The sequence below is a fragment of the Ostrinia nubilalis genome, chromosome 15 (assembly GCF_963855985.1).
Source record: "Ostrinia nubilalis chromosome 15, ilOstNubi1.1, whole genome shotgun sequence".
NCBI classification, from domain to species: domain Eukaryota; kingdom Metazoa; phylum Arthropoda; class Insecta; order Lepidoptera; family Crambidae; genus Ostrinia; species Ostrinia nubilalis.
In genome coordinates, this window is record NC_087102.1 from 3,157,916 (window position 1) to 3,173,831 (window position 15,916).

At 37.0% G+C, this 15,916-nt stretch overlaps 1 protein-coding gene across 1 annotated transcript in view; it reads right to left on the reverse strand.

Annotated features, from left to right (window-relative positions):
* The window catches only part of LOC135078810 (atypical protein kinase C), a 272,495-nt gene extending 258,216 nt beyond the window's left edge, over positions 1 to 14,279 (reverse strand). The window contains exon 1 of the mRNA XM_063973375.1: positions 14,150 to 14,279. The gene's annotated coding sequence lies outside the window, so the exon portion shown is untranslated. The remainder of the gene's footprint in view (positions 1 to 14,149) is intronic.
* Between the last annotated feature and the right edge of the window lie 1,637 nt (positions 14,280 to 15,916).

The following is a 15,916-nucleotide window of genomic DNA, read 5'->3' on the forward strand; positions in this document are numbered from 1 at the left end:
TTATTAGTTAAGTTATAAAGTAGTGTACTTGATACCTGATTGGACTGGTACGATATAAGTAATGACATTGGCTTGTATAAAAATATCAAAACAATTAAATTAACTTAAGAAACAAAACATAGTTGACACTTCAATACTTAAAACATAACACATCTAATAATTATGCTATGTGAGACTTGTACGAGTACAGTTGCTTATGACTTCAACAAATCCTAATATTCAAAACTTACAATAATAAACGAGACGAGACACAGGTAAGACACAATTTTGAAACAGGTCATTTTATGGTAGAGCTTTTGCATAACACGTTAGCCAACGAACAACACGAGTAATTATTGTCAGTGACGGGAAGCTTGTCAACAAAGATGTCATAAAGCCAACGAGCCGGGGAAGATCATTCTCTTTCACTAGCCCTACGTTACCTATTTTGGGTACCTGTGAAGACCTACCTGTGATGTCTCTGTAGAAACTGAGCTGAGTATTTGAGTATTCTCTGAGAGAGTTGCCATCACTGAAGACTACACATTGCAAACCACACATATTGCTTATGTTTTTCTAAATTGGTATCTTGGTTACAACCTAGTGGACTGTATTCGATAGCTCTTTTGTCAACCAAGAGGGACCATTCCTCACCAACGGCTCATTTGTCGTTGTGAGCGTGCGAACTGATGATTCTGCTACTATGACATAACGGCGAACCGTCTACAGGTTCTGAGTGAACCTGGCCAGATAGGATCCATCCAAGCCTTGTGTTCTGCGCTAGAGGAGAGCCTGGAGAACCCTTGATTATTCCTTCAACTAAAATCTGGCTGTAAATGTCGGCTCCTAGAATCAAATCAATTTTATGAGGAGTGTGAAATTTGGGATCTGCTAATTTGAGTTGTATCAAGCTCTGACTCAGTTGAATCTTGACTTTCCGCTTTGGGATGACTGATGTCAGTTTCTTTAATACGTAAGCTTTAACTGGAATGGCAAAAGTGGGATCAAGAGTCGATTGGAGCTTAAAGCTTACCAATGATTTCGAAACAGATTGAACTCTATCACCTACACCTGACACATTTACATTACATGATACTCGTTTTAAACCTAGTGATCGTGCGGCTGACTCCGAGATAAATGAAGCCTGAGAACCTTGGTCCAACAGAGACCTAAAAGTTAGCTTGCTTCCGGACTGCGATTCTACCTTAACACGTGCAGTGGCCAGAAGGACTTCACTATTAACACTGGAGTTACTGGGTTCGTTACTAGGCAACGAAGTGGCTACAATGACTTCACTCTTATCAACTGATGAGCTCTCAACATTTTGATCAGTTGACTTGGGACTACTGACATGCAAAAGAGAATGATGCTTCCTTTTACAAACTCGGCACCTGGAAGTTTGACGGCAAGCAAATACGGAGTGACCAGAACACATGCAATTATAACATAATCCGTTGGACTGAACAAAACTACGTCGTGCGTCCACCTGTTCCTTTGCAAAATTCTTGCAATTGTATAATCTATGACTCTCTGAACAGAATGGACACGATATTTCAGCAGAGTGATGGACAGAAATGTTATTGCGGACTACATTATTTGGCTTTACTGATTGAGAAGGCAAAAACTCTAGCGACCGGAACCTATGTTCTAAAAAGTTCTTAAATTGGCTCATTGTAGGATGGTCGTCGGAAGTGCTTATTTCTGCCTCCCACAACTTGCGTGATTCTGGATCTAATTTTGCGCTAATTAAATAAATCACAATGACATCCCATGAATCTGTCTCTAAACCCAAATTCTTTAACCCGTTTAGGCAATCGCAAGTTGTATCCAGCAAAGATTTGATTAACTCAGATGATTCGGAACTAACATTTGTCTGACTAATCAAACGCTTTAATAAACAGTTGGCTAAATACTTTTTATTGCTAAACCTTTTGTTCAACAGAGCCCAAGATTCAGTATAGTTTGCATCAGTAACAGGGATGTGACGCAAAAGCTGCTCTGCCTCTCCTGTTAAGTGGGCTTTAAGATAATGCAACTTGTGAACATTTTCAAGACTATCATTCCTATGGACCAGTGACTCAAAGAGATCTTTAAAAGTGGTCCACTCAGTGTATTTTCCACTGAAGGTGGGAATACTAATTTTGGGTAGCTTAACCTGTGGCATACTAACAGACGTACCGGACTGCGGGATAGGAGACTTACTGCTCGAGACTACAGCAATAACTTCACTCAAGCTCTCTTTTAAGTTGGTCTTATAATCGCAGTAGAGCTCGTGTGTGGATTCAAAAACATCATCTGTGAAATAGCTAGAGCTTCTGTACTCGTCAGTCTCAATATCTGAAATAATCGTTCGGTGCGTATCAGTAAACAACCTCCATTGTTCCTCTAATGTTTCCAGCCGTGTCTCTATGTAAGCTTGGGAAATTCGAGATTTAGGGGACTTTTTAAAATTTACATGACCCTTGGTAATTGAAACCCTCACATCCTCCTGTAACTTAACTAAGGCTTCCATATTGACCTCAGAGGAGTGATCCATTGAGTGAAAAGACTTTTCTAAATTATTAGGCATGGAAACATTATATGAACAGTTAATTACCTACATAGATTAACATCGCAATTAAATTAAAGTTAGTTAATTCTGCACAGTTAATTACAGAAAATAACAAGTCCAAAATCGCAAAAAAATTCTAAGTCCCGAGATGCAAAATTTTCTAAGTGTTTGAAAAAATAGAACTTATAAAAAATCGGGCATAGGTTCCCCGTCTGTTCACTTTTTCGCCGATTATTCTAAGTCCTAGCTACGAAACTAAATAAATTACAAGTGTTTGACAACTGCTAACTACTTAAGAAAATCAAAGTCCAAACTGTCAATTTTGATTTTGTCTCTGATCACTGTGACTCACGACTTTTCCGATTTGCACTGCTTTTACCGCCATCTGGTTGCTCCTCGTGAACTCCATAAACTCGCACCGCTTTTAGCGCCCTCTGGAGAATCTTTGTCTATGGCACTGCTTTTAGCGCCATCAGGAGGATCCTTGCGGGTGGCACTGCTTTTAGCGCCGTCTGGTGGAAAATCCAATCCATCTGCTTTGCGCTGACGTCATCACAGCAGAATCCGCTTTCCGCTTCCGCAAAGCACCATAAGCGACAGTCCACCGCTTGGTCGGTGTGACGAGAGAGTGGCCAGCTGTACAAACCTCCACGTAGCCCTTATATCCGGCTCGAAGGGCCACAACAATGTACAGTGTCCCAAAAAGCTCGGACCGTGATTGTAAAATAAAACACTGATCCAAGTAAAGTGAAGTATATTGAACCTTAATGTTTTAACTTAAATAGCCAGGAAAAAATCAAATGATATCGCGATTGAACGAAGCACATCGCCATCTATCTACGCAATTTCAGAACCTATGACTTTTGACATTTTCCATAACTATTTTCTAAACTATGACAGACGCAATCTCAAACAATTGGAAAGAAGAGAAGCTGGAGATATTTTTAAGATTATTGGCAATCCATTATCACCATTAATTTTTGTTTCAATCGAATTTGAAGTAGATTTTTTTATCGTGGTTTGTACTTTTGCTGAACTTTGGCGGCTCGTAACTAGCTATTCAATCATTATCTGGATCAGAAATTTATTTTATTTGAATAAAGACATATTCGATATTAATATCAAATAAAAAAAACTGTTGAAATCACGCGAGAAAAAAAATTGAAGCAGTTTTTAGGTCAAATTTCGGAAAAATCTGAAAAAAGTATAAAATTGACATATCTCCTAAACTATAAAACTTTAGCCATAGAAAGTAAGGTTCAATAATTAGCAAATGACCTCCTCTATACGCCTATTAGCTATGGCGGGTTCAGTTCCAGTCACCCTGTATAAATTTGGGACATAAACAAACTAGATTATAGTTTTTCCAACATTTATGGTCACCGCAATGTATACGGAAACGAGTACGGCGCGGGAAATATTAACATGTTGGTACTTTTTTTAATTTCCCCGATTAACTCTTGCGTACGGCGCTTCAAAGGCGTTTAGCCCCGTACAACCTCGGGAAGTTAATACGCTGCTTTGGCGGATTAATTTTTTATTAACGAGCGACTTAAACACACCAAAATGAAACTGGCTGAAAGAATTTGTGCAAGTTCAAAAAAAAATAGTAAGTATTTTTTTAATTTCTTTCATGTGGCTCACATAATGTCACCGCGATTAGGTGGCCAGCGGATGTTTTCTTAAGGCGATTAGAGTCCTCAATCCGCGCCAAATGGGCATTTTATAAAGCCTACTCCTCTTTTACTGCTGGATAGAAATAGTTGAAAAAAATATATGATATACAACAGTTCAAGGACTACATTTGTGACGTTTGAATTTTCGCTACGTCTCTTTGTTTTGGATTAAAAAAATAAATACGGGACATCGATTTTTTTCTTAAATTCCCTACTCCTCCAAAACGGCTATGTTAATTTAAAAGATTTTTGCACGAATAGATTAGGAATTCTTTAATCTTTAAATGACACGTTGCGTTTTTCAATCGAACATTACTTTCATTCATAAATTTTACTTTTGATAAATTCCGAATGTTTTGCTGTTGAGGGGGCCTTCGCGGGGTGCGGGCGGCAGTCGGCCGCTGGCCTTCAGACGGGGAGGTTGTGTCACTCGCTGCAAACTGACATTAGCGATCAAAATGAATTTTTTTTTTGGCTGAGTTGCACCACCTGACGTGACCTAACTTTGACCGTAGCTTTGGCGATAACCGGTGTTTTTTGTATGGAGTTAGACAGACTTTTGACGCTTGTCAAAGTTGAAGTAAGATGGTGCAACCCAGCTTTTGTTCGACAATAGATTTTATGTCAGAATTGTTCATAGAGTACGTGCAGTCAGATGATACAATTGAATTATGACACGCTCAGACGCTATTTTCTACCTGAATAGAATCTATTAGTGTAAAAAAACTATAATTGACTCCAAAACAACTGCACTAGATAAATACAAGTAGAAAAATTATTACGTTATTTATTTACTAGGCCTTTGCAATCAGTATCCAAATCAGGAGCTAGTCAGAATCTGTAACTTAATCGATTTACGTGAAGAAAAAAATTTATATTTTCAATATGTTTCTTCGCGAAAATACCACAATTAAAAATAACACCTGTAACGCCCCTGGGTCTGCGGGTGTCTGTCTATGGGCGACGGTAATCATTTACCAACAGGTGATCCGTTTGTTCGTTTGCCTCCTGTCACATTAAAAAAAAATAAGATAAAGTGGTATTGAATTGTTCTATAGAGCTTATTAAAAAATTTGGATACTGATTACAAAATTAGCCATTTTCGGAGTCGGTGGCAGCCTACCTTTTGGTGAGTCGTTTTGGAGTTGGTTTTAATTTTTAGTGAAATTAATATATTTCATGCCTTTAGTAGACTATAGGTACTCAGTAGACCTTGTTGTTGCCACTGAAGGTGCATAGGTACACAGTACATTGATACCATATTTTTCATGTTAAGTGCAAATAAACTTCCCTAAATTACCAAACCATGAAACGTACCTATATTATTAAAAAGTTTCGCAGATAATAACTGAAATCCTCTTATAAGGTGATGAATTTTAAGAGCATGTCATGAAACCAAAATTATTAGCATACAAGAGCTTGTTTTAAAAAAAAACTTTTTATTTATGATGGGGAATTTACTGCGGCGTAGTAGCAGAGATTTTCCGTTTGTAAATCGTAATAATTTCGAAGAATAGGAATGTTTCGTGGATAAAGCAAGAAAGTAGCAAGAGTTTGAATTAGTCCGTCGGTGAACTTACCAAAAACAAACTCTAAATGTATTTTTCACATTTTTAAACTTATGAAAATTTAAAGACATGAAGCGCACCAATGTTCAGAAGATGAGGCACATGACGTCAAGGCATGCTTAAAAATGTGGCGATTTGTGTCGTCACGCGGAATTTCATCGTATCATATCTTCGTAATTACTTGTTTAATTGACAAATAAAAATATCCTGTGTCCAATATTTTTTGATAATGTAAAATTGACGGACCAAAAGTCTTTTTTTAAGAAACTAGCCTATTCTTATGGCCACATTCCAGCTCCATCATCAGACCCTGCAGTTTACCTTAGAGAATTGAAGACTCATGATTTTAAAACTAGCGTACTTACATAACATTAGGTACTTGCTTATACAGGGTGTCCCAAAAACAATGGATAACCCTTCAACCATCGATAGGCCTCGCCATGGTCTTAACGTCAAATTTTGACCCCAGTAAAAATATCACCGTTTTCAAGATTTTTAAGTTTTTGTGCATTTTTAGAAAATTGTAATAAAATTATTTAGGTAATAATAATAAATAAATACAAATCAAACGAGCCTAAACTCGATGGAATCGTTTAATCCCGGAGTTGCTATGGGGCCACTGGCATTCCAGCTCTACCATCAGATCAGCTCCATGTCATCACAATATTGCATTGTCACCCGAATTACATGTATATCCGAAATTTTAACTCAATCAATTGATGAAGGATTTCTAATAAAAAGACAAATGAATACATTTTCAGTTTATTCTTCATAAGTGACACAGAGAGAATGACAATAGACAAAAGCAGAAACATTTGCTTTTTTAGGCCATAGATAATACTAGGTACTAATGCGTTCCAATAGGTTTGTTCAAATTTCGAGAACGACTGAACCGACAAAAGCATTAGAAAATTTACGAAAAATAAAATAAAATTTTATCCCGTACAAAATGTTCATGGATTTTGTTATTTTATTTTTATTAAATACCTTTTCGCCTGAGTTAAATGACACCGACATCAAGGTTCATCAATTTAAGTTTAAAATAATAGGCAGTAATGTATGAAGAAAGAGCTTCTATTCTGTATCTACCTATGCCCGTGTATTTTTGATCGGTGTCAAATCGGAGTTTTTGGTGCGGGGTACGCGGGTGTTGCTCGCGGCGTGAAGGTCAAACGCCCAAGGTCATTGAGGACTCTAATCGCCTTAAAGCAATGATTATTTTATGTATTTTAAATGTAGGTATGAAACGAATTAGTCCTGTTGACATAAAAACTTAATTATATTATCATTTCTGCTCTTAATATAAGTATTATTTTTTACCTTTGCTCGATTATTATGCTCACAATTTGAGCTTAACTACATTTTAATCTTATTTAGTGCAATTTAACGACTTTGTTTTGATCTGAAAGTCTTTCAGCAAAAACGGGGACCTTTTATACAAAAGACTGGTTAAATATTCAAGAGTTATAAACGTTATTGCAAGTTAAAGAATGCTTAGAAAACAAATGAATGAGCAGTCATTGCTTTTTAATTTATTGATTTTCGGGCTGATTTCTCGTTCGCCAGTTTACTTTTATCTGGAAAATTAGTTTGACAGTTTTTAAAGTGATGTTACATGAAATGGGCTCTAAAGAAACATTTTATCAATACTTTAATTAGTTAAGAAATCATGAAGTTTATTCTAGAAGTGAGCTAAATAAGCAAATTTAATCTTTTTTAAAAGCAACAATCATACGAATCGTACGATACATTAATAGATCAGTAATTCGTGCATTATGTATTCGCCCTTGAAAATGGTAGCAAGTGGTACAGTCAGTTTGGATATAACTAGCTGACTAAAACATCTAATCATGGACGTTAAATGAATGCAATAAAGTATTTTTTCTTAATCAAGTTTCATTATTTTTTTAACTTCATATAGGGCAGAGGACAGATGTGCCAAACTTTAGTCAAGCCTCGTGACGACTTCGGAACAGAATAAACTCACAGAAAGATACCCGAAATTCGCCACAAAGTATTTTTAACTGTCTCTAACACATCATCATCATCAGCCATAGGATGATCACTGCTGAACACAGGCAGCCCCTATTGATTTCGATAATGATCGGTTGGTAACAGCAGGAGGTCGTCAGTCCACCTTATGGGTGGAAGTCCTACGCTGCGCTTTCCGGTAAGTCTCTAACTAAAGTAGGTATCCAATTTGGGTATCAAACCCCAGACTTTGATAAGGGGTTATTCTTGCAACCAAAAAATATTACAGTTTGCTTTATTAATTTTATCCGCTGGACTGTACATTATCGCTATTTTGAAGGAAGTCGCCATACGCTTTAAATCAGCACAGTTGTTCGTTCAATTGTGGCCAATTATCTCCGAACAATAAGGCTGGGGTACACTGAGCGAATACCTTTACCCGACTGCAGATATATCGGTCATTTTTGGTGTGATGAACAAAAGACAATGCCGGAAATTGGCGTCTTTTTTTTTTCGCTCGGCCATCGACCAAACTTTGTTTTTTTATTACAAAATAGTGTAATAAACCAAACTTACTATGACATGTATGTATACCTCTAAACTCAGTCTGAACTGAGTTACGAGCATTAGAAGTTTGATGATTTTCATACTAGATTTGCTTTTTGCGCGCAAAGTTTTGTAAGAAATTGCAACAAAATAGTGAGATTGTATGTGTAAACAAACAATACCATCCATTAAAGGCTCCAGATATCAGTATGGAGCAGAATCAGCGCAATAAAAAAATTGCGCAATATTTTGTTGCAATTTCTTACAAAACTTGCGCACAAAAAGCAAATCAAGTATGAAAATCATCAAACTTCTAATGCTCGTAACTCAGTTCAGACTGAGTTTAGAGGTATACATGCCATAGTAAGTTTGGTTTATTACACTATTTTGTAATCAAAAAACAAAGTTTGGTCGATGGCCGCGCGGAAAAAAAAAGACGCCACTTTCCATACAAAATCTGGCATTGCCATTTATATCAAAATCACTATTTAACGAGATTAGCTACATTCTTGACTGTTGGGAAAGCTTTATGTTTGAACCTTTTTTGTATGATGATACTGAATCTTTTTCTTTTCTTTTTTTTATGCCTGCGTTACCGCAATCGCGAAAGAATTTTCTTATTTTAACTGTCAGATGAGTAAGTAATTTCATAGATTTAATAAAATAAACGGCAATATGAGAATGATTTATTATTTTTATCGGGGTGGTAACACTCAGAGAAGTTTTTTTTGGACAAGGCTTAAGCTTGTTAAAAAGGATACAGACGAACGAATGCTGTGCTTTTTTTAAGTTCCCGTTACATTTAAATTATTATATTTTCAAAAAACACGTTTTTGTCTCATCTCTGAATGTAATCTCAGTGTGCATCCCACTCAAGCTCAACGCTAAGTGGACGAGTCGACGGTGACGTCACGCCGCAATCAATAGCGATTCCCACACGACATTGGCGAAACTACTTTCACATACACTTTTTTATTTATTGAGAAGGCATAAGATTGTCCACCACTGCCGAAAGTCGTAAAAAGGCTGTATACTTTCATTTTAAGGTTTATTTTATTGTACATTATGTAATTACGCATGACCACGCGAATTTATTTATTTAATTAAACCTTATTTATGACAACAAAACGTTCAAGGCTGTATAAAATTATTTCATTGCTACAAATAATCATGGCCGAAAAGAGCACACGCCCGAAGCCGCGACAAAAATTTGAAAAATTCGAAAAAAAAAGAAGCGCGCCTTGGAATGCACGCATGACCTACCAAGAGAATTCGTAACAATACATTAATGATAGGTACAGACTACAGCACATCAAACTATACAATTTCTTTGCAATATCGAACTTATTACAACGACATAAGAAACTAGTATTTACGTTGATATGCTATCGTTTGCACGTATAAGTCTAGGTCAACATGGACTCGTGTCACAATAGTTGAACTTAACAAAAGAGGTGATATAATTATGTGAACATTCACAGGGACATACTTGGGTGTCGTTTAACTTTTACAAATTCCTAAATGTTTGGAAATTATTTTAAAATAAGTACAGAAAGTAGTTTTTGGTCAGTTAATCATAATTGATGAGATATTTGAAACAAGTTATTCATAACAACGGAACGGAATGGTACCCTAGAGAAATCAGAAGAAATAGAGGAAGACAGCCAAAGCGATGGGAAGACGATTTGAAGCAAGTAGCTGGGCCAGCAAAGGACAGAAACAAGGAAATCCTTAGAGGAGGCTTTTATCGGAAGACAAGCTGTCAAGAGGAGAGATTTTAGTATAAGTGAATTTATTGGTAGTTTTTTCTAACCTCTATTGCTATCATTTTTCTTTTTCTCTAGGTAATGTATAAGTCACACAAGTTAAAATGTAATAGCATTATAAGACTTATTTTATAAATTTTTATTCATAACAGAAAGTAAATAACTACAGTGGGTTGAGTGTGAGTTTACATCATCATCATCATCAATGTATGAAAATTTTAGTTCTGAACGTTTCCCGCTAGGGGCGCTGTACAATCCGTCATACACTTAATGTCATTTTTTGAAGCGCTCACTAGTGAGCGCGTTTCATGAAAACTCACACTCAGCCCTCAGTGTGCTTACCATGAGTTTACGTTAGGTGTGCTCGCTAGCGACTGCGTAAAAAAATTTACATTAATTGTATGACATATTGTACAGCGCCCCTAGCGGCTACTTTCAAGAAACAAAATCTTCATAGAGATTTTTGACGTACTCGCTAGCGAGCACACCTAACGTAAACTCATGGTAGGTACACAGGTAAGGACATCAAAATAAGCACGGTAACTTCTTTAACATTGTGATAGAGGCTATTTTACAGCAAAACTGTATAATCCGATTGCTGTCAACTATGCACATATGTACAGTCCATTAATACAAACTTAATATGTGGAATAAACCTAAAGGTGAGCGCGGTTTACGTCCCAAGTTTGATAACTTAAGTTCCAACATGCATTCGCACTACCATATAAATAGGAGCACACCAAAAGCCAAACTTTAGTAATAAAAGGCTCTTAAAATCTCCAACAGTTTAAATTGCTAAACTCCGAGGCAGATGTCAAGAATAAAGTTTCAGAAACTACAGTCTGAGGTACAAAAAACAAAATGTCCGCCAAGCGGGACTCACCGTGTTGGTATGGCAAAAAGAAAAAGATAAGAAGAGAGAATCTGAAGCATGCAAGCAATGTGATACTGAGTCATTCTTTAGATTCCAGTTTATAGTGTAAATAAATTAAATCTCTATTTGAAAGGACCAATACAATTAAATTGATTAAATTAGTTAATTAAAATTATCAATTTACCCCAATTTGGGTTTGATAAAAGTTATTTACAAAAACATGTGTTATCCTCTTTCCTAATTTTAATTGGGTAGGTATCTATGAAATTGAAAACTGTTACTGCTGCACTAATTAACTTAGCAATCGTTGAGTTATTTGTGAATTTCAGCTTAATTTTTTCCGTATGTAGGTATCTATATGTAGTTAATCCCACATTACGCCAGCTTTATTTAGGTAAAGAACTTCAAGTGCATTTTGTTGAATGCAATGTTAATAGCGATTTTTAAACGGCAAGCGATTTAATACTATCGATATAGCTTATTAGAAACCAAGAGTTTAAAAAACCACTGACATCTACTCAGTACTAGTACTTTCTCCAAGTCTAGATTCTTGTGCACCTACGCATCCGTCTCGCTCTTGCATCGATAAATCAACAAACGCGCGAAAGTGACATGCATATCGGCATGCATGACAAGTCATGCAGAACCGGAGACCGATACAACGCGGTTATTTTCGGCCCACGGTGAAAGTGCAGTGTGCCATTGCTGCGGGGTTATTTCGAAAAACGTAATCCGAAGTTTCGAATGTTGTTATCCCTCTCGTGCAATGTATGGGCGACAGTGACAGATAGACCCGAAACTACGTGAACAGCGTTTCGGAGTAGTTCTTCTGGTACCACGATACTGCGTGTATCGGTTTTGTAATATTTGATTGCGTGCCGCACCTAGTGGCGGGAACCGCAGAATGCTTGAGATTGGGTATCTAGGCCGCGTTGTTAATAAAAAACCGGACGATTGCGTCCGATTTGCGGACTAATGGTTCTGTATCCTATGCTCATCCTGAATCCTTCCTTACTCATCTCCGTCATCTTTTCCTGTTAGTTACTCTCACTTGAAACAATTATGTCAGATTGAAAAACCTTAACTTTGCAGTTAAAATAAGTAATGTAAGTTCGTAACGGGAAAAAGTTTCCTATTTTTTCGACATTCCAGAATCTTGGTTCCACTATTTTCAATTTGTTATCTTGTTCTAAACAGGCAAATGAACTGATTGGCAGGACTTTCAAGGTACCCTAAAAATGTGTGGATTAAATAAAATATTTTTAACTTCATTCCGATTGACAACACACACGTGCGAATGAGTTAAAAAAAGTTGACACTTGAACAGCTGTCAATAATTAACTACGTATTAGTTTGCTGTAATTAAAAAATGCACTACGGAAGTTAAGAAAATAAGTTAGAATGTAAAAGTTATTATTATACAATTCATTATACATCGTTAATCAATATACTGTTTTCTATACTCCGGAAATTATTGACTGCCTACAGGCAGTGCATTTTCTCATATTTATAAACATACCTACCTATTTATGATTAACATGCAATATTACTTTTACAATGATGTAACAATGTATGCAAATGTAACACCTGACGATAAAGGTCGCATGAAGGATGTAAACACAGAGATGATCCTATGTATTTTGCAGCACTGGCCCATTTGTTGTCCCGAAGCAGTGGTAAGGTTAATACTGGGACGTGTAAAAGAACTTTTAAAACCTACTTGCAAAATAAATGATTTTGAATTTGTGATGCAAAGAACTTTTTTGTGTCTTTTTTTTCACTTTTCAATCAAGGTAGGTACAATATAGGTTTACGTACTAGAATCTGTTGTTTGTTGATATACTGTTTCTGTTCTAATTATGTACTCAGGAATTTCGGGAATGTAATTTATGTAATCCATCTGGTTTTTAACCAAGACGAATGGCCCAAACACATACCAATGACACTGAACACAAATTACTCAGTTCACCAATCCCGAATCAGTTACAAGAAAAATGCTGGATGGTCTAATTCTACATTACATCAGTCAATTCCTTGATAGTGATCTTTGATTCCACGGAAGCGAAAAACAAAAACAAAATTGCGTACATCCACAATTATCTCAATTAAAACACAAAACTGAACAGACATGCATACATTAGTTACTTTACGTCTATCATATCCCAACTAATCCCAACTATCCCAACTAATATTATAAATGCGAAAGTAACTCTGTCTGTCTGTCTGTCTGTCTGTCTGTTACGCTTTCCCGCTTAAACCTCGCAACCGATTTTGATGAAATTTGGCATAGAGATAGTTTGAGTCCCGGGAAAGAACATAGGATAGTTTTTATCCCGGTTTTTGAAACAGGGACGCGCGCGATAAAGTTTTTCTGTGACAGACAAAATTCCACGCGGGCGAAGCCGCGGGCGGAAAGCTAGTCCTTAATAAAGCATATAATGAGCAAATATGCTCAAGGCAGCCTTATCAAATGCAAAATGGTTTCACTATGCGATTCCGATTGCGATATGCTAACAAACCAACAACTATTTAATGATATACCTACATTACAGTCTCTGACTCATAGAGATCAAGGTCGAAGGGAAGCAGGTTATCCACCTCCAAAATTTATGTAACTACTTCAAGGAAAATATACTCGGTACATCCAAAGTTTTCATAGCAAGACCAAGTTAGATATAGAAAAAAATGCAAGTCCGAAACAAGTTTTACGTCCTTGAATTAAAGCACGGATTCGCCCGGCATACGCCCGATATTCGCAGCTCGTTTACATCTCTTTGTCATATTAGCATACAGCTTCAAAATTTTATGTAGCAAAGCACTTACGTACTAGAACATTTGCGTCCAGTTCCCTAATGGGTCCAGCGTGTTTTATTTAGTCCGAGCTCGCTCTCGTCACTTTTTGCGCTTTTTACGAACAAAGAATCTAGCGCTCAACACCGAACAACCGTACAACTCGTTTGTTTGAGATAACAAGAGAAATCCTTCGCTCAGCCGAGATAGTGCACGTTTGGGACATAAATCGACGATACAATTGAACGATGATTGTAATCCGGGAACACCAACTTCGCCGGCGTTTGCGCCGCGATCCCCTTTTCGCAGCAACAATACCCTCGCGGAGATTCGCGAGTGAAATGTGCACTAAAAATTTGGGTCAAGTCAAAACAAATAAACAAAACAATTGGTGCCGGTGCGATTGAAAAACAAAACACAACACTAACAAAGATCTCCGAGGTCAACGCTTCCATCGTAACAACAACACGTTCACTGCATTTCGAAACGCGAATTTGTCGCGAGCGCGATCGTATCGCCGCGAAAAACACGCGTGCGCGCGCCGCTTTTCACAATGCCACTGTTTCCCGTGCGCGGGCGGCGGCCGCGGCGTCACGGCCGCTGGTCGAAATGACAATAATCGCCGGACAGCGAACAATGAACCGTAGTAAGATGAAGCGAAAATTTACATAACACCGCCCGCGATCTGTCCACTAACGCCCGATTCCCATATTCAATCCTTGTCCAAATCCGGATTACAACTGTCAAATTGAATTCAGTTTTAGATTATATTTCCAAAATTTTCGATGCATTTACACTTTAATATTGTTTAAATAGTCTTATAAACAATATAAAAATGTAAAAACATCAAAAACCGCAGTTATTTTGGCCAAAAACATATTAAAATTTGACAGTTGACAATCCAAATCCGTATAATTTGGATTAGGATTGAATATAGAAATCCACCGTAAGTCACTAAGTTACGTTTTTGTGTTGAGGCACGTTTTTTATATCACTGATTAATTTAAGTATTTATCAACAGTAGGTATTTTCTGCACAATTTTAGATTTTAGTCAGGAACAGCCTTCCAAATAAAACTAAGACCTACTTACTCAAGTCACGAACGAACCTTGTATAAGCAAAACATGAACATGAATCGACTCAGGTTATGTTGCAAACATTTTAATTACTTTAACCAATTAACTGTGTACTAAACGATATTTCAAAGTAAATTTTCTTCGTGCCGGATGGAATCTTTGATCTAGTACGGGATAACATAAAGACCTCGGACACGAAAATACATGAAAATATAAAATAAATTACAGAAACAAAAAAAAACTAGGTGATCAGTGACGTGCATTAGCTCTGTTTCGAGGCAGACTGTTAGGTCTTAATTTGACAGTTAAAAACGTAAATAGTTATTAATGAATACCCATTTACCCATAACTACAAGTAGGTAACTCGGCTATTGACATGTTTGAACCTGTAGCATTGGGAAAAGAATTCCAATCCTCGTATGTTTTGAACCCCGTAGGATGCAAGCAACTTGCATGCAAGACAAGTATTTCAACTGTGTACCATGAACACCATTTTTAGTAGGTGTGGCATTTTCAAATTAGAATAATCTCTAGGAAAAGGATCTGCGTCTACCATTAATTTCACTTGATGCTAAATGACCTCAGTAGGATACAAAAAAACTGAACTTTTCCCTCGTTCCCACCGCTGCAACTCCTGTATAGCCAGGATCTACAGCTTCACCGCTCAAAAAACCCAACCAATGATGGTCAAGTTTGTCCCGTGGGAAAGTTAAACTGTCATTGGACCAGGAACAAAATTTATCAGAAGAAATAATATTTTATGAGACTGGTAACTCTTGACCCGCCAACTCCAGGGTATGACAGCCACAAAGTTTATCCCGGGGGAAAGTCAGACCACGTCACTGTCATTGGACCCGCAACGAAATTAAACAAAAGAAGTAACATTTTAGGAGATAAAGGCAACTCCTGAAGTAATCAAAATACTTGTACTATCCGTTCGCTTTAAGTATGCTGGCGATATGACGTCACTCAAAGAAAAGTATAGACGACTTTATCAAACTATATTTAAAATATTTTTTATTTATTATTATTGATAAAAATTGTATTTGCGTAAAATAAGACACATTAATTGCGTTTAATCGCGGTTGGGGGAGGGGACGCACATTCCACGGACCGGCA